Source organism: Oryctolagus cuniculus, chromosome 14 (genome assembly GCF_051225735.1).
Source record: "Oryctolagus cuniculus isolate XC-2025 breed Fujian yellow rabbit chromosome 14, ASM5122573v1, whole genome shotgun sequence".
Taxonomy (NCBI): domain Eukaryota; kingdom Metazoa; phylum Chordata; class Mammalia; order Lagomorpha; family Leporidae; genus Oryctolagus; species Oryctolagus cuniculus.
In genome coordinates, this window is record NC_142880.1 from 62,310,638 (window position 1) to 62,334,406 (window position 23,769).

At 46.0% G+C, this 23,769-nt stretch overlaps 1 long non-coding RNA gene across 1 annotated transcript in view; it reads right to left on the reverse strand.

Moving 5' to 3' along the window:
- Positions 1 to 11,646: 11,646 nt before the first annotated feature.
- LOC103349607 (uncharacterized) overlaps positions 11,647 to 23,769 on the reverse strand; it is a 49,499-nt gene continuing 37,376 nt past the window's right edge. Inside the window, exon 3 of the long non-coding RNA XR_016220151.1 lies at positions 11,647 to 12,033. This is a non-coding gene — a long non-coding RNA (uncharacterized LOC103349607). The remainder of the gene's footprint in view (positions 12,034 to 23,769) is intronic.

The window sequence follows — 23,769 nt, forward strand, 5'->3', positions numbered from 1 at the left end:
AGGAGCTGCCACCCAGTACTGAATGGGTGGTGTCTATTCGCTAATATGTGGATTGATTGCATGACACTTGCGGAAGACAATTTGAGAATACATATGAGCCATGACCTGCCTGGAAACGAACTGCACGCCTTTCCATCTGACTTCATTTTTGTAAACTCAAGAATATACTTCCATGGAGTTTTTGCACAAGCCAGTTAACCAGTTTTGACTTCAGGTTGAGGAACTTGTTTGTTCCATGTTTGGGTAGCAGAGCTATCCTGATACACTAGTTAGTTCTTTAAATTTAAATTAACTTTAATAATAATTTTTAATCAATGAAATAATTTTATTTAAGAAGAAATTAAAAATTTTTAAAAGATTGTATTTCTTTGAGAGGTAGAGTTACAGACAGAGAAAGGGAGAGACAGAGAGAGAGGCCTTCCATCTGTTGGTTTACTCCCCAGTTGGCCTCAATGGCCACAACTGGATTGATCCGAAGCCGGGAGCCAGGAGCTTCTTCCAGATCTCCCACATGGATGCAGGACCCAAGCACTTGGACCATCTTCTACTGCTTTCCCAGGCCATAACAGAGAGCTGGATCAGAAGAGAAGCAGCCAGGACATGAACTGTTGCCCATATAGGATGCCAGCACAGCAGGCAGAGGCTTAGCCTACTATGCCACAGCACCAGCCCCGATGAAATTACATTTAAAAGTCAGTTATTCTGTCATGTTAGCTGTGTCTCACATGCTCAGTAGCTGCATGTGGCTCGTGGCTACTGTGCTGTACAGCATAATTATAACCTTTGTCACAGTGGCAGAAGTCTTAGTCATTGACTTCCCTCTGAACTTGGGATCTGGTATTTGGATAGCAAAGGTGGGAACCAGGGGAGGGTTGGCACTGAAGCCATACAGACTTAGGGAGCAGAGGAGAAGCTGCAGTGGACACTGGTGGACAACCAGAGGGGATTCAAGTTGAGAAATACTTGCTGATTGCCTGCTCCATGCACACAAACCTGAGAGAAACAAAGATGAAAAGCAGGGATGTGGCTCCTGCCCTCAGGAAATTCAGAGTGGACATGAAAAACAGAAACACCCATTACCACACCACTCTGACACCGATTACAATGTTAGCAAGGAACACATCAGGAGAGAGCAGGAAAGCTCATGAAATCACGGATGGAAATTTAAAATGAGATTACTGAAGGGCTGAAGGGTGGGAGGAAAGGGAGACCAGGGGGAGGAAAGGATCCCAGAGGGAGATGACAGGAACCGGGCGGAAAGGTGAGAGTGGAACTGTGACCAACACAAGCCGAAAGTGGAGCCAGGCAGAGGGTGCATATCCCCAGGAACTCCAAGGACCATTTTTAGTAGTCTCCCAGCACTATGTCTTGAAGGACTTTATTCCTTATCACCTGAAATCATGGAAGAGGCATGAGCCTTGGAGCCAGAAAGATCTGGGATAGAGTCCTAGCTCTACAGCTATGTACTACCATGTGACCTTGGGTAACTTACCAAGGTAAGTTACCTTGGGTAACTATCCTCTCCGATCCTCCATTTTCTTCCCACCTGCAGAATTAGGGATTATAATAGCTATTTCTAAGTACTGTCATGAAAATTAAATAAAATAATGAGTGTGAAAGTGCTTCCCAGAGTGCTTGATACAAGCAGTTACTTAATAGGGGTGGTTTCCCTTCCCTTTCTTTAGGGCAGTGCTTAAGCCTGCAGACATGCTTGGTTCAACTCCTGACCCTGACTCTCATTGGCATGATATTGGGCACACTGGGACCAATGTTGTGACACAGTGGGTTAAGCCACTGCTTTCTGTGCTGGCATCCCTTAACAAAATGCTGGTTCAAGTCCCGGCTACTCCACTTCTGATCCAGCTTCCTTCCTGCTAATGCACCTGGGATCGCAGCAGAAGATGGCCAAGTACTTGAGAATCTGCCACATGGGAGACCCAGGTGGAGTTCCTGGCTCCTGTCTTCAGGCTGGCCAGGCCTGACTTACTTTCTCTTCTCTCTCTTTCTCTCTCTCCCATTCAAATGAATTAATCTATAAAAATAAAACAAAAAGAATATTAGGCACTCTACATTCCAAGAGCTATTCTCAGGAGACAGGTGAGTGTGGACATGTTGTAGCTTAAGTCTGAGCACACACATTTTGCAGCAGGAATGGGAACTATTGGCAAAATCACTCGGTAGGACTCCATTCACACTTACGTTAAGGATAAACATCTGCCAGTTGATTTCACAGTAACAATTTGAGAATGGTGGGAACTAATACTGAAACAGCCAATCAGAAAAATTGTGGAAGGGAGTAGAGGAGTTGGAAAGAGCTCTGTTTTTATTTACCCTTGGATGTCAGTGCTATTGAAGTCTGCATCCATAGTGACACCCCACAACACATCTTACTGGTTTTTAATCACATACAAATTGGGCTTATGGTGTGATATCATAGAACAGATCATCTGCTTCCTTGGTTTTTGTCTTATTTCCCAAGCCAACTTGTAATTTTCTTAAAAGCAAAAGTTGCGTGTGTGTTCTTTATACCCCACATGCTGCCTAACACAGTCCTACATTTGTTATAGAAGGAAGGCAAAGAGGAAGGAAGAGAAGAAGGAAGGAGCTTGTGTTAGTGTTTAGAAATCTGAAACAACAGCTTAGGCATATGGCTAAGACTCACACAATTCGCTGTAGTCTGACATTGGCATCTGATCATGAAACCCTGACATCAAGAGCTGGGCTGGGGAACAGTCAATCCCACATATCCAGGACTGCATTCTGGGAACCCACTAGGAAATCCCACTAAGGCTGTGCAGCCACTCCGTGTTCTAAATTACTTTGGAGATATGTTAAATTATTCTGCTGTAATTTAATATTTTTAAAATAGCACACGAATTCATTCCCTTGTAAAAGACTGGAACAATAGGGAAGTGCACAGAGTAAACCAGAGGGTTTCCTTCACCTCCTTTTCTCACTCCTTCCCACCCGCCACTGAAAAGCCCTGGTAACTCTTCTGTCTCCCTGAAGCAATCTAATCACTAGAGTTGAATTAAGTAAGTGCATTGGTTTCCTATGGCTGTGGTAACAAATGACCACAGAATCACTGGCTCCTGTAACAGGAATTTATTCTCTCAATTCTGTAGGCCCAAAGTCTGAACTCAATGTCACTGGGCCAAAGTCAAGGGGTGAGCAGGGCCATGCTCCCCCCAGAGGCTCCAGGGCAGACAGAGCCTGTTCCTTGTCCCTTCCAGTTTCTGGTGACTGCTGCCTTTCTTTGACTTGTGGCCACTTTGCTCCTGTCTCTGCCTCTGTCATCACAGCCTTCTCTTCTGTGTGTGTCCAATCTCGCTCTGCTTCCCTCTTGAAAGGACTGCCTTCTCATCCCACCAGATGATGCAGGATAACGTCTCCATCCTGAGAACTCCTACGTTATCACACCTGCAAAGACACTTTTGAAACATGGTAACATTCACAGGTTCCAACAGTTAGAATCAGGGATCTTTGGGGGTCATTCTTCATCCCACTATACTAAGTTGTTATTTAAAAAAAAAAAAAAAAGGTTTCATTTACAAGTTAATAACAACAAACGTGTTCCAGACCTTGTCCATGTTAATCAAACTAAGAAAGGCTGGGATTCTGATGAATCTCTAACACCCCTCATCGCTTTCCTCTAAATGACTAAGTTATGTTCCCTCCGAGGGCATCTTAAAAGATACTGCGGAGTGAACATTTAGCCTAGCAGTCAAGACACGGCATCCCACATCAGAGTGCATGGGTTCAATTCCCAGCTCTGGCTCCTCACTCCAGCTTCCTGCAAATGCAGATCCTGGGGGGCAGCAGTGATGATTCCAGAAACTGGAGTCCTGCCACCTGCATGGGAAGCCTGGATTGAATTCCTGGCTTCTAGCTTTGGCCTGGCCCAGCCCAAGCCATCCTATGCTTTTGGGGAATGAACTAAAGGATGAGAGTTTGCTCTCTCTCTCTCATGCTTGTACACTCGTTCTCTCTCTCACTCTCTCACTCTCTCTCCCTCTCTCCCTCCCTCCCTCCCCCCCATATGTGGGATGTTCTCTAGTAACAAGCAGCTGGTAATTTAAATTCGATGCTTCCGGACATTGTTGTTAGTCTTCCTCTCTGCCCTCCCTCTTGCAAGGGTGACTTAACTCCCGGTGCTCCCAGCCCCTTCCGTCCTGTTGCATCAGTTTTCAGCTGTGATTGTTCCAGCCTCATTGTCAGAGCAACATGATGAAAGCCCTTCAGCATCTGATGCAAGACTGTGCTCCCTCAGTGCCCTCCTGCCCGAGTGAGTTGGCTCTGTGTCCCCATGTGAACACAGGGCCACCTGATCATGGAACATTTGCCAGTCCCCAGAGCCCTTGAGAGGCTGACTTTGAAAGCAACCTTCAGGAGTTTACCTGGGAAGCAGAGGAAATTTGGGGAACTCTGCACACATGGGGGTCATGACAGCAGTGAGAAGGTACAGGTAACTTACACTCCAGGAGGAAGAGAAGACAAACACAAAACTCCCCACCTCCATGGGTCTTCTCCCCCCTCCTGATTCACTTGCTCCAACTCAGCTGGGCCTTCCAGAGACAGCCTGGAGGGATTGCCTGGGGGACTGCATATACAACACAGAGCCTTGGTGCTTTCTCTTTCTTGTAGAATTATTAATCATTGAGAACAATGATTAATACTAACCCCAACAGAGGGCCGGTGCTATGGTATAGTGGGCTAAGTCTCCCCATGCAATCAGCATCCCATATAGATGCTGGTTCAAGTCCTGGCTGCTCCTCTTTCTATTCAGCTCTCTGCTAATGGCCTGGGAAAGCAGGAGATGACCCAAGTGCTTCAGCCTCTGCACCCATCTGGGAGACCCAGAGGAAGCTCCTGGCTCCTGGCTCCTGGCTTCAGATTGGCCCAGCTCTGGCCGTTGTGGCCATTTGGGGAGTGAACCAGCAGATGGAAATCCTTTCTCTCTGTATCTCCCTTTCTCTGTCTGTAACTCTACCTCTCAACTAAATAAATGAAATTTTTTTTAAGTATGGACTGAGTGCCTAAGAGGAAGTAGCACGTGGTCAATATGCTGCTCTCTCTCTGTTCCATAAAATAATAAAATAAAATAAAATACTGAACCTATCAAAAGAAGCTGAACTTTAAACTTAGCTTCTTCCTACCTCTTACACTCTTACTCATCCTGGCTCCATCTCACCAGTTTCTGTTTTGCTGTGGGGAAGGCAGCAGTTAAATTTCAATACGAAACAACAGCTTCCAGGACTTCCATTTGCCACCAGTAATTACTGCATAGGGAAAAGATAAAAAAAAAAATGATGCTAATAAAGCATAGCTTCAATTCCCTATAGTCTGCTCGCTGGTTCTTTTTGGCAGCCAGCATCATATTGGCCAGCATATTTGAAGTCAACTATTTTAAAAAATTGAAAATACCTGACCAATAAGTTTATTATTTGGAGTGCTAGCAAAGGACACAATGGAGCAATTAAACACCTTATCAGACCTGGCTCATCACCCACGCATGCATCTCCTCCTGGTGGGCTGCCGGGAGGAGTGAATGAGGTAACCAACCCAGAGTGCTCCACACAGAGCCTGGCAAGAGAAAGCTGGATCAGTCACACTCACTAGGCTGGTGTTAGTGCCACAGTGGGCCCACATGGAAACTTCATCTGCTGTTAGGCAAAGGCAGGAGAAGAAGTGAGGAGGAATGCACAGTAAGAGATGGGGAGGAAGACAAAGAGTGTCTCCTCCCTCAGCCCGCAGGGGCTGGCTTTGTGGCACCGTGGGTTAAGCCACCGCTTGAATCCCATATCAGACCATGGCTTTGAGTCCCGGCAGCTGCTCCACTTCCCTTTCAGCTTCTTGCTAGTGTGGCCTGTATTTATACCTCCAACCAATAATAATATAACTGTCTTTCACACCAGAAAAAGAAAAACGCACTCATCTCTCCTCAAAAGGAAACACCCAAAGTCCCCTACATCTCCGTGTCTGTCTCTGGATAACCTCATTCCTTTCTAGTGTAGTCACAACCCCTCCATGAGACTCTCCAGCATAAAAAGGACCATCTGCTATAGACCGCTTGTAAAAGTGGGAGGGAAGGCCAGCACCATGGCTCACTAGGCTAATCCTCCGCCTGCGGCGCCGGCACCCCGGGTTCTAGTCCTGGTTGGGGCGCCGGATTCTGTCCCTGTTGCCCCTCTTCCAGGCCAGCTCTCTGCAGTGGCCCGGGAGGGCAGTGGAGGATGGCCCAAGTGCTTGGGCCCTGCACCCCATGGGAGACCAGGAGAAGCACCTGGCTCCTGGCTTTGGAACAGTGTAGCTCCGGCCTTAGCAGCCATTTGGGGGGTGAACCAAGGGAAGGAAGATCTTTATCTCTGTCTCTCTCCCTCACTGTCTAACTCTATCTGTCAAATTAAAAAAAAAAAAAGAGAGAGAAATACATAGCCTTGATTAGGTGGTATTCCTGCCAATAATCCTGGATCTAATTGTGAAGAAACAGTCTTTCAGATGGGATAGAAATATTTACAGACATTCACAAAACAGGTCAAATTTATATGTCCAATTTATTTTTTAGCCACTTCTCCTCACTATATTCCTATTGTGAACAAACATACGGGTTACACATATATTCGTATTCTTGGCCCACCCTGCAAGTTTCACTCACTTACCTCTTTCCCTGTCCTTCTTGTATTTTTTCTTTCAGTCCTGAGCATTGGGCTAATCCAGTGCTCATTATCCTTTACCAATAAATCTGCATTGACCTGGACCTCTGAACATCTTTATTTTCAGGCCACATTGACAAGCTCTGCCTGTAGAGATGTTTTCTTTCCTCCATTGCACTTCAAGGTCAGTGCTGAGTGGGACGATGTTGCTATGTCTGTTGACTTCCATCTGACGCAAGCATATCATGGAGATGCATCCAAAAATCAGGATTGATTTTTTTCTTTCCCAGGTAACCTGTTCATTGCATCCTTCCCAAGAACATACAAGTATTGACTGAGAGGGTGATGTAGCAGTAGGTTATGCCTTGGGAGGGTTAGCCCTCTGCTCATGCAATGCACTATGCTTTTAAACCACTTAACCATGAAGTGTTGAGGAACAAAGATGAAGATCCATTCTTGTACCATGAGTAATCAGATAACACCCAATTCATGAGGGACAGCTCATGAGATGCAAGCCAGGCCTATTTCTTAAGGGAAGGATAATCAACTCACAAATAAGGCATGACTTTGCTTCCCGATCCTATGCAACCTCACTGGAATTCCCCTGTAGAGACTTGCTACAGGTTCCAACCTCATCTGATATCCACACTTCAGCCAACATTGGATCAGCTGAGTTGTTAGAACCAAATGGCAGTGCCACTGGCTCCGCAGCTTGGACCATCTGAAAGATCTTGCCTGGTCGGCGCCGCGGCTCAATAGGCTAATCTTCCGCCTGCGGTGCTGGCACACCGGGTTCTAGTCCCGGTCAGGGCGCCGGATTCTGTCCCAGTTGCCCCTCTTCCAGGCCAGCTCTCTGCTGTGGCCCGGGAGTGCAGTGGAGGATGGCCCAAGTGCTTGGGCCCTGTACCCCATGGGAGACCAGGAGAAGCACCTGGCTCTTGCCATCGGATCAGTGCGGTGCGCCGGCTGCAGCGCGCCGGCCACGGTGGCCGTTGGAGGGTGAACCAAAGGCAAAAGGAAGACCTTTCTCTCTGTCTCTCTCTCTCACTGTCCACTCTGCCTGTCAAAAAAGAAAGAAAAAAAAAGACCTTGCCATACTCTGTGCCCTACTCAAACCTAGCAGCCTTACAGGCCACTCAGTCAATGGGTCTGAGCAGTACATCCAAACGTGGTATACACTCTCCAAAAGCCAAGAGAGACCCGCCACGCTTGTGCTCTTCCTTAGTAGGATGTACAGCAACTACTTCACTTTGCAAGGACCACCTCTAAAGGCTCCAAAGCATTGACCTTCCATAAACTTTACTAAGGTGACTGATACTTACATTTTTATAGTTTTTAAAATCTCCTCTGTCGTGTATGCTTCTTACCAAGAACACATGCTATTTCTTTCATCAGGCCAAATAGAAAAATGGCATTAATATGGTAGACTAGTCGGGTGTTCTACAGCGTGCTGTGATGATCAATATCCCAGCAACAAAACTACCACTGGGAATCTGAAGCTCACATAGCCCAGATGAGATACCACTACCTCCATGTGGTAAATGATACCAAATTCTGCTGTTCTGTACTAACTAGAACAAGGGGCAGAGTGTGGCAGGTAGGAAAGGAAGTACTTGTCATTTCGTAGCTTCATATCAGGTGTCAGAAGCTATGTTAATTTGATGGGTAGAACAACGAATACAATTGCAGTCCTTGTCTGATTACCATTACAGTAATATACTGTCAATCTCCAAGACTCATAGTTTTCCTGTATAGACCAAAGAGGTGAGTTAATTAGATTATGCGAGAAGTCACCATTCCTGCACCTTTTTAAACCTCCTACAATGGCAGGAATCTCTGTGGGCTCCTCAAGGTTATACTATTTTGTTGTCTACTATTTGATAGGGAGAGGTAATTCCAGCTTCCCCTTGTGTCTTCATAGTTAACAGTCGTTATTCCACAAATGCATTGTGGCAATTCTCCAAATGCTGAAACATCTACTCCAACAATACATTCAAGAGTTCAGGAAATAATCACAACATGACTTCAGAAACGCACTGGGACCACTGAGGCCCAAATTCCATTTCTCACTTCTAGAGAACCACAGTGTTTTCTGGGTCTTAGGGGATTAATGTTATGAAAGTTAGAATCCAGTAAACCCTCAAAAGTCTTGATTTTTTTTCCAGCGTAGAATTGAGTTATTAAAGAGCTGCAAGTTTCTTTGAGGAAGGTTAAGAGGAAAATTTACACTGCATTCTTGGTAGAATATCAGAGTCCAGGCTTCCTCTTCATTCAGTGGCCCAGGTTAATAAACTCCATAGGTCTGGAAGTTGGATGAAGGTCTATGATTTTCCACCATTACAATTAAAATTACGCCTATATTTTCCGGAATTATATATGATTGAATAGTTGATTTATAGAATCAGACATAGTGATAGATAGACAGATATCGTGGTAGACTTGTCATCTACTCATTCCTAGAAACTCAAATTATCCACCAGTGAAGATGCAGTGACCCTCTGGTCCTGCTTCTGCCTTGCTTCTGGCATTGGTATTGTTATTGGTCCTTTGCTACTCCAGCATCTCAACAGACTCATGTTCTCAACATGACCATTTCAACAGCATCCCCTGCCTTTACCCCAACCTACAGAGGATTCAGCTGCAATTCGTTTTAAGTATGTTTCTCACAATTGTGTTTTCAATTATTTGGGGAACACAGTGTCCTTGGTAGTGACTGGGTCATATGTGAAATTCATATTTCAATAATCCTTTCTCTTAACTTTGATTTCCTCACCATATATTATCCTATAGATTTCTGACACCTCAATTTTCTTCCAAATATGTCAGAGTTATAATAATTCCCAGTTGCGCCTACTCAAATAATAAATCCAGAATCTTTTGAAAATATACCCATATCACCAAATCAAGACAGATTTAAAATATTGATTCTTCTTATGTAACCTAGATTCTTGTAATCCATTCCGACATCTACTCCCCAGGTTTTTGCTGATATACATTTGAAACGTCTTACTGTTCTTTTGTTATATAAACCTTTGCCTTGTAAGATAAACATTGTACTTGTGCTTCTGAAGTGTACTCAGGCTTGACTCTATTTGTAAGTCTAGAATAATGAATGGTGGAGTCTCCAGGTAATGCTGGACCAGCCTCATCAAAGAGGGGAGTAGAAGGTACTTCTACTGGCAAGGGATGTTCAATGGAGTTTGAGGAATCTGAATACTCAGGTTCAGTTGAAGCTACCCAAATGACCCCATTTCAGTTTTGAAGTTCCACTCTTTCCCAGTCAACTCCTAAACTTTCACATAACAGACTTACTGGTGCTATGAGTTCAGATAATATTTTCTTTCTTTCTTTTTTTTATTTTTTTGACAGGCAGAGTGGACAGTGAGAGAGAGAGACAGAAAGAAAGGTCTTCCTTTTGCCGTTGGTTCACCCTCCAATGGCCACCGTGGCCGGCGCACTGCGGCCGGCGCACGGCGCTGATCCGATGGCAGGAGCCAGGAGCCAGGTGCTTTTCCTGGTCTCCCATGGGGTGCAGGGCCCAAGCACCTGCGCCATCCTCCACTGCACTCCCTGGCCACAGCAGAGAGCTGGCCTGGAAGAGGGGCAACCGGGACAGAATCCGGCACCCCAACCAGGACTAGAACCCGGTGTGCCGGCACCACTAGGCGGAGGATTAGCCTAGTGAGCCGCCGGCGCCGGCCCAGATAATAATCAACCCACAGGATCAAATTGCATTTGTATAGAATTCATTTACAGCTTTCTTGAGCTATGTGAAATCAATGATCCCTCTAAAACATCATAAAAGGTCCTTGGTTCTCTGATCATTCCTAAGACCAATAAAATGGACATCCTTAGCACATCATTTTCTTTCTTAAACTTCTCCACTGTACATAAAACAGCCACCTGACTCCACTTTCCTTGTATTCTTCACTCTCACCATAATGATCAGCAGGCATTCAGTCCACCTAAGCCTTGTCTTCCCTAGACACTTCATTCCGAGTGACCAGTGGATGATGTCTTAAGTAATTATTCTGCCACTGCATGTCATCCAATTTTGACTTAATCATTTCTCCTTTCAAAAACCAATCAAGTCAGAAAAAAACAAATCCAGATTTCAAAAAAAAAAAAAATTTAGAGTCCATTGCCTATAACTCTCCTGGCACCAACACCAGACATAGTCAGGATTCAATTGCAGAGAATATAAGCCATTCTAGCCAGTGTAAGTGTGAAGGGAATATTATAAGGCATTAAAAAAGATCACAGAATCATGGAAGAGCCAAGAAAACAGACTAAGGTTGGGATTTCAGAAACAGCTCCCAAAGCCACAGAGCAGAGCTGAGTTAACAAAAGAACTGCTGGATCACCCAAGATTAACCACCAGCCACCTCCTAAACTACGGCACAGCTGTCAAAGTCAGGAAGCCACCACAGTGAGGAAAGCTCACAGGGACAGGAAGCTGGCTCTGTACCCAGCCAGATATCTTTTAATCCTCACCTGCAGAACGAGATCCCTGTGATCATCCCTTGACACCCACAAACTTCTAATGTCACCACAGAAAACACAGGTGTCTCCATGACCAATTACAAAACAAAGCAGAAACAGCAAAAGTATGACATCTACCTCATTTTCCCCTTCCCAGCTTTGCCCAAGTGTAGTGTAATGTCTAGATTTAAATCATTTCCAGAACCCGGAGTGCAGGCGGTCTGGGACATGTGGTATTCGCTTCACCGATCTCTGCAGCGTAGGGGAAGGCAGGTGGAGAGGACATTGTGGGCCCCAAATACTTCTAGTTCTAGTCTTAAGTTCTGACAAAGAACTTGCGTAGATGTAACTATTTGCAACCAATGAGTCCACAACTTACATTTCTTTATTCTCCCGACATCTGCTACCATCCCTTGACAGTTATAGGTAAGTCCACTTGCTTCATTGGCTGGTCTAAAATATATTGCAACAGGGAAAGACTTTTATTTTTTCTGACTCTCCACTAGAAGTCACTGAGAAACAACTCTTCCACCAGCTGCAGCACAAAATACTTACTATTTATATTAACAAGATCCCAGAGGAGCTTCTGAATCATCTAAGTAATAGTACATCATATTCTGTAGCATTGTAGTTTGAAGCACATTGTACAATACACTCATTTCTGGAAACTGATATAGGGAACAAAAACAGCCCTTTTTTCCATCACTTTAGAAAGAAAACAGAGAGTTTACTGTCTTAAGGAAAGACACTTTCGTGGCCTCTTGCCTTGAAGTCAATAATGTGCTGTACAGACAAGTCCCAGAGGGGATGCACAGTCTAACTTCTCCAAGATATCTGCTTTCCTATCTTGCATTCAGTTGTCTTGAAACCCCTGTGGTCTCTGGAGACATGGTTCTGCCTGAAACAGAAAACATCTTTGTGAGTGTTTCTCAGAGGAACAGCTGACCACAGAACCCCTACCCCTTCTTTCAAAGGCCCTTCTTGGCATCAAGGCTGATCTGGGGTGTACACATATCCAATCCACACGGAGTTACAAACATGGGGTAGGACCCACCCCTTAGACAGTCCACCTGCTTCCTCACATTTTGGGAGCTCAAAGGTCATCCTGTTCAGCCCCCTACCCTCAGTCAGAATGATTCGAAACCACTCCCAATCTGCAGGAATCTACTGTGACTTGGGAATGACATGAGACACTAAGTAGCCATTTTCTCCTCAAAAGAAATTTCCCATGTTGCTCCCTAAGCCATTGATTGAAAGAGAAAAGTGGTGAAAAGCTTCGGTTTCAGAAGTACCAAAGAGATCTTGCCAAGGCCTCCATGTGGCCAGGAAAAACACTGACTATTGTGTTTTACTGAAGAAGTCAAGGATTTAGGAGGCAGCTCTAGCCCAGCAATGTGGCACACATTGACACAAGCAGACCAGATTGTTCTCTACAAACAACAAAGAAAGTAGAGCTAATCATTCTAGTAATTCAATAGCTCCCTCTCCCCCTAGATGACTGGAATAATTGCCTCCACCTTTAGTGGAGGCTGGATTACAGGCTTAGCAGCTGCTCTGAGCTTGGACCCCCAAGGAGTCATATCTTCAGGGCAGTCTTCCATTCCTACATTGCTACCGCAAACTTCATGCTCTTTGACAACGTACTCATAACCCCTCCATCTTCTTTCCTTAAACACTCTCAAATGCAACCTTTCCTGTCTAATCTAAATTCTCAAGTCTTGTCTATCAAGTACAGCCAAGTCTTAGAGGCTATTGGCTAGGATGGAGGTTCATGGCTTTGGAGGGAGATGTTTAATATATGGTACTCTTTTTAGAGGGAACAATCAAAAATCAGAAGCTCTTTCTACTTCTTTTTAAGAAGTCAGGAAGGGAGGGAAAGAAATCTCCTAGGACCCCTTGCTGGAATCCTGGCTGGTGCTCCAGGCAGGCCCAGCTCTCTCTTGCTGCTTTGTGGAGGCAATCATTATCTTCCAACTCCCTCCCCTAACATGCACCAGTGAACATTTACACACATTCTTGTCTATCTGACTTCACTTGTGCCTTGCATTCTCCTCTTTTTTTTTTTTTTTTTTTTGACAAGCAGAGTTAGAATGTGAGAGAGAGAGACAGAGACAGAGAGAAAGGTCTTCCTTTTTGCCATTGGTTCACCCCCCAAATGGCTGCTACTGCCGGCGCGCTGTGCCGATCCGAAGCCAGGAGCCAGGTGCTTCCTCCTGGTCTCCCATGCGGGTGCAGGGCCCAAGGACCTGGGCCATCCTCCACTGCACTCCCAGACCGCAGCAGAGAGCTGGCCTGGAAGAGGAGCAACCGGGACAGAATCTGACACCCCAACCGGGACTAGAACCCAGGGTACTGGCACCGCAGGTGTAGGATTAGCCAAGCAAGCCGTGGCACCAGCCACATTCTCCTTCTTAATACTGTTCTATCCCCAGCACAAACTGTTGGGAAAGTTCTACATCTCAATTTTTCAACCTATAGAATGAGGCCAATAAAATGCCTATCACCCATGTTTGTTTTTGAGGATCAAAACTATGAATGCTAATGAAATGCTTAGGAAACATGTCTGGTACAGGTGATATCCCATACCTAGTAGCTCTTATGTGACATGATTCCCTTCCTGTCCTAATAAGCATTAAAGCACTAGGGACTGGCCATGCCCACAGCTCCCTTAGGAGGAAAGTGGTCTTTTCTTCATTCACTCACCATAGGTGATGATCCTAGTGCCAAACAAGAGTGCCCAAGCCAAAAGCAGCCATGACTATGTAAACCGAACATAAGCAAGTTACCAAGCAAATAACTTTACTTGAAATGCTATCCAATTGGATCGCCCTATATATCGGAGTGGTGACGACCCCGCCTGATCAGTATTTCCTGAAAAAACTGAATGTAAAAGCATCCAGAAAAGAAAATGAGAGATGCCTACTTGAGAGGAGGGGGGAAGATGACCAGGTCACTAACAGGATCATCATACTCTGAATAACAATGATTCACTGAGTTTTCCTGGAAGCCAGCTGTACATTTAAGCCTGGGAAGCAGAGGATCCAAGAATGGTATAAATTCTAAGATCGTTTTTCCCATATTTCTTTCCTTCTGGTGTATCTTCCTCTTAAAGCCCATCTCCCAAGCAGTGATTTTCAAGCTTTAGTGTTAATAGGAATCTGTGAAATTAAAATGCAGGTTCCTGGGCCCCCTTCCATAGAGACTCTGATTCGTTAGAACCTGTGTGTGGCCGCACAGGCTATGCACTGCCCTCGTCCAGGGGCTGGGTTGGTATGGACCACGGTGCGATCTCTCTTGAGAACTGTCCATTACACAGGCTGTGCAACTGCGTCCGGCAGCCGTGGGTATTTGCACATAAGTGGCTCCAGGGTCACAACAAGAAACACTGAAGGTAACTTGGAGCCCTTCCATTCCAAAGAATCCAACAAGTGCTAGTTCCCTGCTAATCCACCACAGCTCCTAGATACTGCTCACACCTTGACGGCATCCCTAGCTGGCAAGGACTATGGCGGAGCAGGAAAACATTAGGCAGAGAAAGGACCAGCACATGTGTGTTTCATCACACACAGAACATGTCAATAAAAGGCTGTAGTCTGAGTGCTACTGGCTGTGAAGGAATCAGAATGAAACCAAACACAAAGGGAGCAGAAGGAATTGCTGATGAAAACGTTACAACATCCTGAGCTCCCAGACCCCTGCCCCTCATTAAAAGTGCTGCTTTCCGAGCCCCATTAATTGGTGAGGGTCTCAATACAGTTAGGGAGCAGGGAGACTCTGCAGGCCCCTGAAAAGATAATTGTGCTGAGAAACGATTTATCATCTACTAAATGAGCTCCAGTCAACAGATTTCTGCTGAGCGCAGTTAGGTGCTGATCAGATGAAAAGGAATTAGAAGACTCAATCCCAAACGACCTGAGGAGGTTGGTGTTTCTCGTGGGGAAGGGCAATGCGATGAAAACACACAGACATTAAAGGACAAGGAAGAGGGTCTGTCATCGAGTGCCAAATTACTGAGACCATGCATGCAATAAAAGGTCAGAACCCAAGAGAACGGGGAAGCTCCCAGGGCCACCTGGAGGCCATTGAAGACTATTCCAGGGGCTGTCACTGTAAAAGGTTTGAAGGCAGAAGCAGACTTGTTCATTTTTTGGCCAGTGGAGCTCTGTATTGGACTTGGCTGCATCCAGCTTCACATTCTCCGGACCCAACCTTTTATTCTGGCTTCCCTGAGCGTACCTCTTGTCTGCTGCATGCTTATCTGTGGCTTCTTAGACATCTGGCTGGCAATATCTACAGGAATCACCCAGAACTTGTGCAATCTTGGTAGTGTGAGGGACTTAACACCTGGGGTTGATCCTTGACTAGTCAGGAGGACAGCTTGTGAACGTCTGTCCCCAGTGGGTTCCCTGCATGGACAATTATGAAATGTGTTCTTTTAAAAATTTTTATTTGGGGGCCAGCATTGTGGCTCAGTGGGTTAAACCACGTGGGTCCCTGCACCCACGAGGGAGACCTGGAGGAAGCTCCTCGCTTCAGATCAGCACATCTCTGGCTGTTTTGACCATTTGGGGAGTAAACTAGCACATGGAAGACCTCTCTCTCTTTCTCTCTCTCCTTCTACCTTTCTGTAACTCTGCCTTTCAAATAAATAAATAAATCTTTTAAAAAATTTTATTTGTATTTTTGTTTGAGAGACAAAAAGATATATTTCATCCTCCAGTTCACTCCCCAAATTCCTGCATCAGCCAGGGCTGGGGCAGGCCAAAGCCAAGAGCCTGGAACTCCTGGGTCTCCCATGCAGGTGGCAGGGATCCATGTACATGAGCCATCACCTGCGGCCTCCTAGGGCGCACACTGCAGGATGCTGGGATTGGAAGTAGAGATGAGACTCAAACTCAGGCACTCGGATATGGGATGAGGGGGTCTCTGGTGGTGTCTTAAACCTGTGCCAAATGCCCACCTCATGAGATGCCTCCTTCATGGATCTCAGAGGGTTCCAGGAGGATCATGCTCCAGCTTCCCACAACTGTGAGCAAATGTGTTTAGCACAATTTGGCAGGTGTTGGCCTCTACTTTTCCCTGTTTTCTCTTTCCTGGCTCCCTGAGATCACTTCCCAAGATAAGCGACTTGCACACAACCCAGTCTCAGGCTTTGCTTTACAGAAAGAACTCAGGGGCTACAACAAGCCCCAAGACAGATGGTGATGTCTGCTTTATAGGATTAAAATATCTTATGTACAGTTTGCAGTAAACTATTATTTTTAAGATTTATTTTACTTATTTGAAAGACAGAGTTACAGAGAGAGGTGGAGACAGAGAGAGAGGTCTTCCATCTGCTGATTCACTCCCTAGATGGCTGCAACAGCCAGAGCTGCGCTGATCCAAATCCAGGAGCCCGGAGCTTCTTCCCAGTCTCCCACATGGGTACAGGGGCCCAAGGACTTGGACCATCTTCTCCTGCTATCCTAGGCCATAGCAGAGAGCTGGATCAGAAGAGGAACAGCTGGGACTAGAACTGGCGCCCATATGGGATGCCGGCGCTTTAGGCCAGGACTTTAACCTACTGCGCCATAGCGCTGGCCCCTGCAGTAAACTCTGACAGAGGATTTCTCTCCAGATAGTTTGCCCTCCTAGGAAAGTGCAAACCAAAATGTACTAGCTGCTTGATCTGGAAGTTTTCCACACATGAGATTTATATTTCCTGAAGGCCTGGAATATAAGAATAGAGCAGAAGGGAGCATTTTATATTACCTCAGTCCCTGCGATGGGCCTGCCCTGTGCTAGACTCATATGTTTGTGTGTCTTCATAATTGTTACATAAACCTGATGAGATAAGCAGAAGTATCTGTTTTACAGAGGAGAAAACTGGGACTCAGAGAAACAAGTAGCCGAACCTGAAGTCAGGTGTAGGAACCCCAAGGCCTGTATCTTGCACAGCACCTGATGGTCTCTCCAGCACTGTTTAACTCATGGGGACTGAGGCCTCTCTCAACCACACCAGTGTCTTCATGAATTTTTTTTTCAGGTTTTGAACTAGAAATCAGTGATCTGCAGCAATCAGTTGGTGCTTGCAACTCTCCAGGTTGACTATTGAGTTAGCCACATAAAAAGGAATAAAAGTCCAAAACATCAGAAAGCCACTTATGGGGCCAGTGCTGTGACACAGCAGATGAAAGCCATGGCCTGCAGTGTCAGCATCCCATACTGGCACCAGTTCAAATCCCAGCTGCTCCATTTTTTAATCTAGCTCCCTGCTAGTGTGCCTGGGAAAGCAGCAGAGGATGGCCCAAGTGCTTGGGCCCCTGCACCCACATGGGAGACATGGAACAAGCTCCTGTCTCCTGGCTTCGGCCTGGCCCAGCCCTGGTCATTGCAGCCATTAGAGGAATGAACCAGTGGGTAGAAGACCTCACTCTCTCTCTCCCTCCTTTTCTCATTGTAACTCTGCCTTTAAAATAAGTCTTTAAGAAAGCAAGCAGGCAAGCTGCTTACATCTGTCTGCTACAACCAGAAATTGAAAGGCAGCTTTAGCTCTGAGAAATTCAAGGCGGCTGTCTGGCTGGCAGTCAACAGAGAACGTGGGTCAGGTCTCTGTGGCCCTACTGAATACACAGTAAGTGCACAAAAAGCATATGCCAAATGACCTGGAAGCCTGAAGATCCATGACTCTTTTCCTCCAACTGCCTGCCAAAGGGAAGCATTGTAGAGCACACAACACATTTCTGTGCTGCCTACCTATGGTCCACTTGTATCTTTTACTTGTGAGCTCCCTAAAATCATAAGGATCTAAACATATTTACGAAAGCCACACAACAGTGTCTTGGGACTGAGATTCCCATTGTGCTAGCAAAGCCTGTGGAACATTGTAACTCGCTCCTCTGCGTTGTCACTCTTTATCTTGTTCCTACAGGATTAAGGATATCCCCATTGCTGTATGTCATCATCCTCTGTGCTTTCTCTGATTTGTGCTTTATCAGCTAATTCACTGGCTTAGTTGTTTCTTATTGACTCCCAAGTCAATGCAGACAAAGTGATTCAAGAGCAGAGTATTGAAAGCCTGCGTCTACATTCTCACACTACTTTCCTTGGTCCTTGTGACCAGACCACATCTCTGAGAATATTTATCCTTACCTTGTATATCCCAAGTGTGCTGAAGAAGCAATCTGAAGCATTCAAGCCTGCTGGAGAAGATGGGCCACCGTCACTCCTTCATTTGTATTTACCAAGACAAAACTACATTATTTCTACTCAATAGAAGTGGGGACACTACTAGCTAATCAATTTTCTTGAGCATTAACATGTCATGTAGTTAGGCCCCTCTATGCAGGGTTCCTCATGCTGTGGCCCTCTGACCAGCTGCCTGGGAGCTCCCTGGAATGACTGTTGAGAACATAGACTCCTGGACTCCATCCCACATTGCAAGATCAGATTTGTTTTGTGTTTTATGTTTTTTTAGGATTTTGAAAACATTATTTATTTTCATTTTATTTGAAACGAAGGGGGGAGGAAAGATATTCCATCTGCTGCTTCACTCTCCCCCAAATGCCCATAACAACTAGGGCTGAAGTCAGGGGCCAAGAGCTTAATCTGGGTGTTATCTGTGAGTGGCAAGGACCCCTAAGCACTTGAACTGTCACCAGCTGCATCCTTGGGTGCACATTAGCAGAGCAGGATTGGAAGCAGAGCTGGACTCCAGGCACTCTGATATGGAATGTGGGCTTCCCAAGCTGCATCTTTTTTTTATCCCTTTTTTAAAGATTTATTTTCTACTTATTTGAAAGGCAGAGTTACAGAGAGAAGAGAGGTGGTAGAAAGAGACTGAGAGAGAGGGAGAGACTGAGAGAGAGAGTCTTCTATCTGCTGGTTCACTTAAAATGGCTGCAATGGCCAGATTGGGCTGGGCTAATCCGAAGCCAGGAGCCAGGAGCTTCTTCCAGGTCTATCAAGGGCGTGCAGGGGCCCAAGCACTTGGGCCATCTTCTGCTGCTTTCCCAGCCGCATTACTAGGAAGCTAGAGTGGAAATGGAACAGTAGGGTCTTGAACAGGCACCCATATGGGATGCCAGTGTCACAGGTGGAGGCTTAATCTGCTGTGCCTCAACACTGCCTCCCCTACAAGCAGCATCTTAACTGCTACACCAAATACTGAGTCTTGAGTGCTTGTTTTTATTCTATGATTGACTATTAGAGACCCCCTAGACTCCCAGGTCTAGGTGGACCTGCATGGCTGTAAGCAGCTAAGCAAGACTGCATTGGTGCACATCACTTCTGCCTTATCCAGAGCTCTCAGCCCAGATCTGGAACTGTGTCCTCTAATCCTCCAGCATCACATGAAATTGAGTCAATGTATCAATGAAGTCGGAAAGAAACTGAGATGTAAAAAACTCAGGAAATTACAGTCAGAGAAGTCAACCGGTGAGCTATAAGAGGGACATCGACCTCAAAGTAGACCATGTTGGTAAGTCACTGTGATCACCGTGCCTTTCAGTGATTGTCCACATCTGTGTATAGCCCCCAGCAATTTCCCTGAAGGATCCCTGTTTTGGCTCCAAAACCGTGGTTATCAGTCTGTATTCTGGAAGCAGGGAAGAGTTAGCCTCATTGTCTAATTCCCACTGGGAATAAGTTTGGCTTTTCATCGAAGCTCCTATAATACCTTGTTACATTTGCAAAGTAATTTAAGGTTTCAAATAACCTTTAAAGGATAATACCTCAGCTAAAGCTGGCATCGTTGGAGGTGTCAAATATGTAACTTATAGACTATTAAAGAAAACAGCATACCAGTGTTTGGTTATCTCTCCCAAAATCATTCCTTTCAAACACGGTAAGGTCTTGAAAATTGGATCAGAAGATATTCTTCAGCTAGGATACGAGAAATATGCAAACTCTGACTCACAGAGTGAGTTTTCCAAGACAACCCTAATTCCACATATACAGTCAGTGGTCAAAAAGGGGGGAGGGGGGAATTACAACTTGCCAGAATGAAAATTGGCTCCTTTGAGTCACTGTGTTTGAGTGTATAAATTTTGTTAATAAAAGTACCTGCCATGGTTTAAGTTCTAAGAGACATATCATGTCTTAAATCACTTCTGGGATTTATTCAAATCTGCCTAAGTATGAAAGGTTCTCTCCGACATAATGCCTTTGACCACAAACAAACTCTTTGCCATCTGGTTTCATACTAGGAAAATGCTATTTGGATTTAGTGATGAAATTAAAAAAAAAAAACTCTATTCACATAAATCCAGGTTTTATGCTCTTATCCTGGAATACCTCCTGCTGAAATTACAAGAAAAATAACTTTGTTAATTAAAATGATGAAGTGTGAACATACGTTATTCAAAAATATCAATACCTCCACCTCCACTTCCAAGCTATTGATATCCACATGGCCCTTGGTTTTCACTCAATCAGAGCATCAGATTTCATCCTTTTATCAGACACTGAACCATTTGGGGTGGGAGAAAGATGTCTTTTTTCCACAGCACTTTTAGCTCTTCTACCAAACACTTCAAGTTGTATCTTATCAAAACGAGCAAACCAGGCCGGTACTGCGTCTCACTAGGCTAATCCTCTGCCTGCGGCGCCGGCACTCCGGGTTCTAGTCCCGGTTGGGGCACCGGATTCTGTCCCGGTTGCTCCTCTTCCAGGCCAGCTCTCTGCTGTGGCCAAGGAGTGCAGTGGAGGATGGCCCAAGTGCTTGGGCCCTGCACGCCATGGGAGACCAGGAGAAGCACCTGGCTCCTGCTTAGGATCAGCGCAGTGCGCCATCCACAGCACTGGCTGCAGCGGCCATTGGGGGGTGAACCAACAGAAAAAGGAAGACCTTTCTCTATGTCTCTGTCTCTCACTGTGCACTCTGCCTGTCAAAAAATAAATAAAAATAAAATAAAATAAAATAAAAATGGGCAAACATAGGCAGCTAAGGGCAGTAAAGTCTGGATAGGCAAAAGAAACATCATTATCACAGTTGTTAAAGGTGGACTCTGAATCCATAAATCCCACCTGATTGATGACCTCAGCTCTGAGTACGCAGGTGGATGAGGTGGACACGTGCTGCTCAAGGGAAAACACATAGTGGGGAACACAGGCTGCAGTCCTACCACCTAGCCCTGCCCTGGGATGCTGCCTTAGCACCAGCCCTTGAGTAAAGGCAGGTGCAGCACCTGGGACTCAGCTGGCTTCTCCCAGCCTCCACCACCTTCCCAACAGGACGTCTGACCTCCTTCCTTCCAAAGCAGGAAGTCTGAGGATCCGTGAAAATGTGAGCACACCCTCCCCCTTAGCTGCCCTCCACACTTCTAAGGAAGCTGGGGGATCCGCGGGTCACCCTGGACCAGACTTCCCTTCAGGTGGGAAGGGATGCAGGGTGGGTCTCTTTGTAATCTCTTCACATTCTCTGGCCTTGTCACCCTGTTGAGTGTATCTAATCCCCCGCAGCAGTCCCCCTTCTAGGGGTAGAGTGACTGGAGTTGGGGGACACTTTGTCTCTACACCTTTGAAATTTTATCATATCAAGGTCACTTGCTGGTTCCAAGTACTGTCTGCCACTTGGATTTCTAATCATGTCCCTCCCCCCATTGTCTCAAGGGGAACACTCCAGGGTCCCAAGTGAGTTCAAATGTATACTTCACACCATCTCTCACATTCCAGGCTCTCTGTGGTCACTGCCTCCAACCTAATTCCCGTACCAAGATTATTACAAAAGATCCTGTTACTGGATTCCTTGCTTGTCCATTCATCATGCTATCTGTTTCCAAGTGACATTGCCTAAGTTTCACTGTCTTCATATCATGTTTACTTAGCTGCCTTCTATAGCTCCCATAATCTATAGACTATGGCATTGGGAAATATTAAGAATATAGAATCCAGTGCCAGTCTGCCTGGGCTGCAATCCTGATTCTACCATTTTTTAACTTGGCTACTTAGACATTGTCCCTCCTGCTAAATTAGAATAGTAGAGTACAGCCGGCGCCGCGGCTCACTAGGCTAATCCTCCACCTTGCAGCGCTGGCACACCAGGTTCTAGTCCCGGTCGGGGTGCCGGATTCTGTCCCGGTTGTCCCTCTTCCAGGCCAGCTCTCTGCTGTGGCCCAGGAGTGCAGTGGAGGATGGCCCAAGTGCTTGGGCCCTGCACCCCATGGTAGACCAGGAAAAGCACCTGGCTCCTGCCATTGGATCAGCGCGGTGCGCCGGCTGCAGCCTGCCGGCCGCGGCAGCCATTGGAGGGTGAATCAACGGCAAAGGAAGACCTTTCTCTCTGTCTCTCTCTCTCACTGTCCACTCTGCCTGTCAAAAAAAAAAAAAAAAGAATAGTAGAGTACATAGCCTAAAGCCTAAATGGTTGGTCTGAGGGTTAAACTATTTTTAAAGGATTATTTATTTATGTATTTATTTGAAAGGCAGTGAGAGAGATAGAGAGAGAGATCTTCCATCTGCTGGTTTATTCATCAAATGGCCACAATGGCCAAGGTTTGGCCAGGCCGAAGACAGTAGCCAGGAGCTTCTTCCAGGTCTCCCACTTGGGTCTGAGGGCCCAAGCACTTGGGCCAACTTCTGCTGCTCTCCCAGGCACATTAGCAGGGAGCTGGATCAGAAGTGGAACAGTTGGTACTCCAACTGCCGCCCATATGGGATGCTGGCGTCACAGGCAGTAGCTTGTCTTGCTATGCTACAACCCTGGCCCCAGGATTAAACAAGTTAATACAGAGCATGCAGAACCTACTAAGCACTCAATGGGTGGTAGCTGTTAGTGCTATGGTTACCAAACAAGGACTATACATCTTAGCCCAGCATCTATTGGCCCATACAGCCTATACCCTGGAACTGTACTCTCAAGATTATAGATGCGACCCTGGGGCTCCCTCATAGCTTCTGAAACAAATTAGATGCCCACTTAAAGTGATAGGCATAGTGGACAATGAGTTATTCTCCACCTTAACAGGATAAAGATTTAATTGGAGCCATGAACCTAGAAGAAATACAGAAATCTGGGGAGGCGAGGTGGTTTCCTCCCCTCTGCTGCTCCAGACACACAGCTATGCCCTGAGAAGCCAGAAGGAAAGATCTGAGCTGATTATAATCTAATGAGGCTGCCAGATCAGGTTTACTTTCCAGTACAGCATAATGACTGGTGAGTCCCACGGGTCCTGAGCCAAGATTATTCTAACTGGCAGTATTATCAGAGTTAGCTCCCTCAGCCTCTAAGGGGAAGAATTTGGAAACTGTCCCCTTCCTCCCAGAGCAGGAACTGCCTGTGCCACTGTCTACACGGTGCTACTCAAGCAACTTGGAGGGCAAAGCTGATTCCTGTGCTGTAATAGGGGGCAAGAGAACCGGGGAAATGAAAGGGAGGGGAGAGGACAGAAGGACAAGGAAGGGCTGGAATTTGCGGCACAGCAGGTCAAGCTGCTGCTGGTGACAGCCACACCCCACATCAGAGTGCCCATCTGTATCCTGGCTACTCAGCTTCTGTACCAATGTGCCTGGCAAGCAGCAGATGATGGCTCAAACACTCAAGTCCCTGCCACCCACGTGCAAGACGCAAATGGCATCCCTGGCTCTTGGCTTTGGCCTGGCTCAGCCTTTTTGGAGTGAACCAGTGTATGCAAGATCTCTGTCTTCTTCACACTTT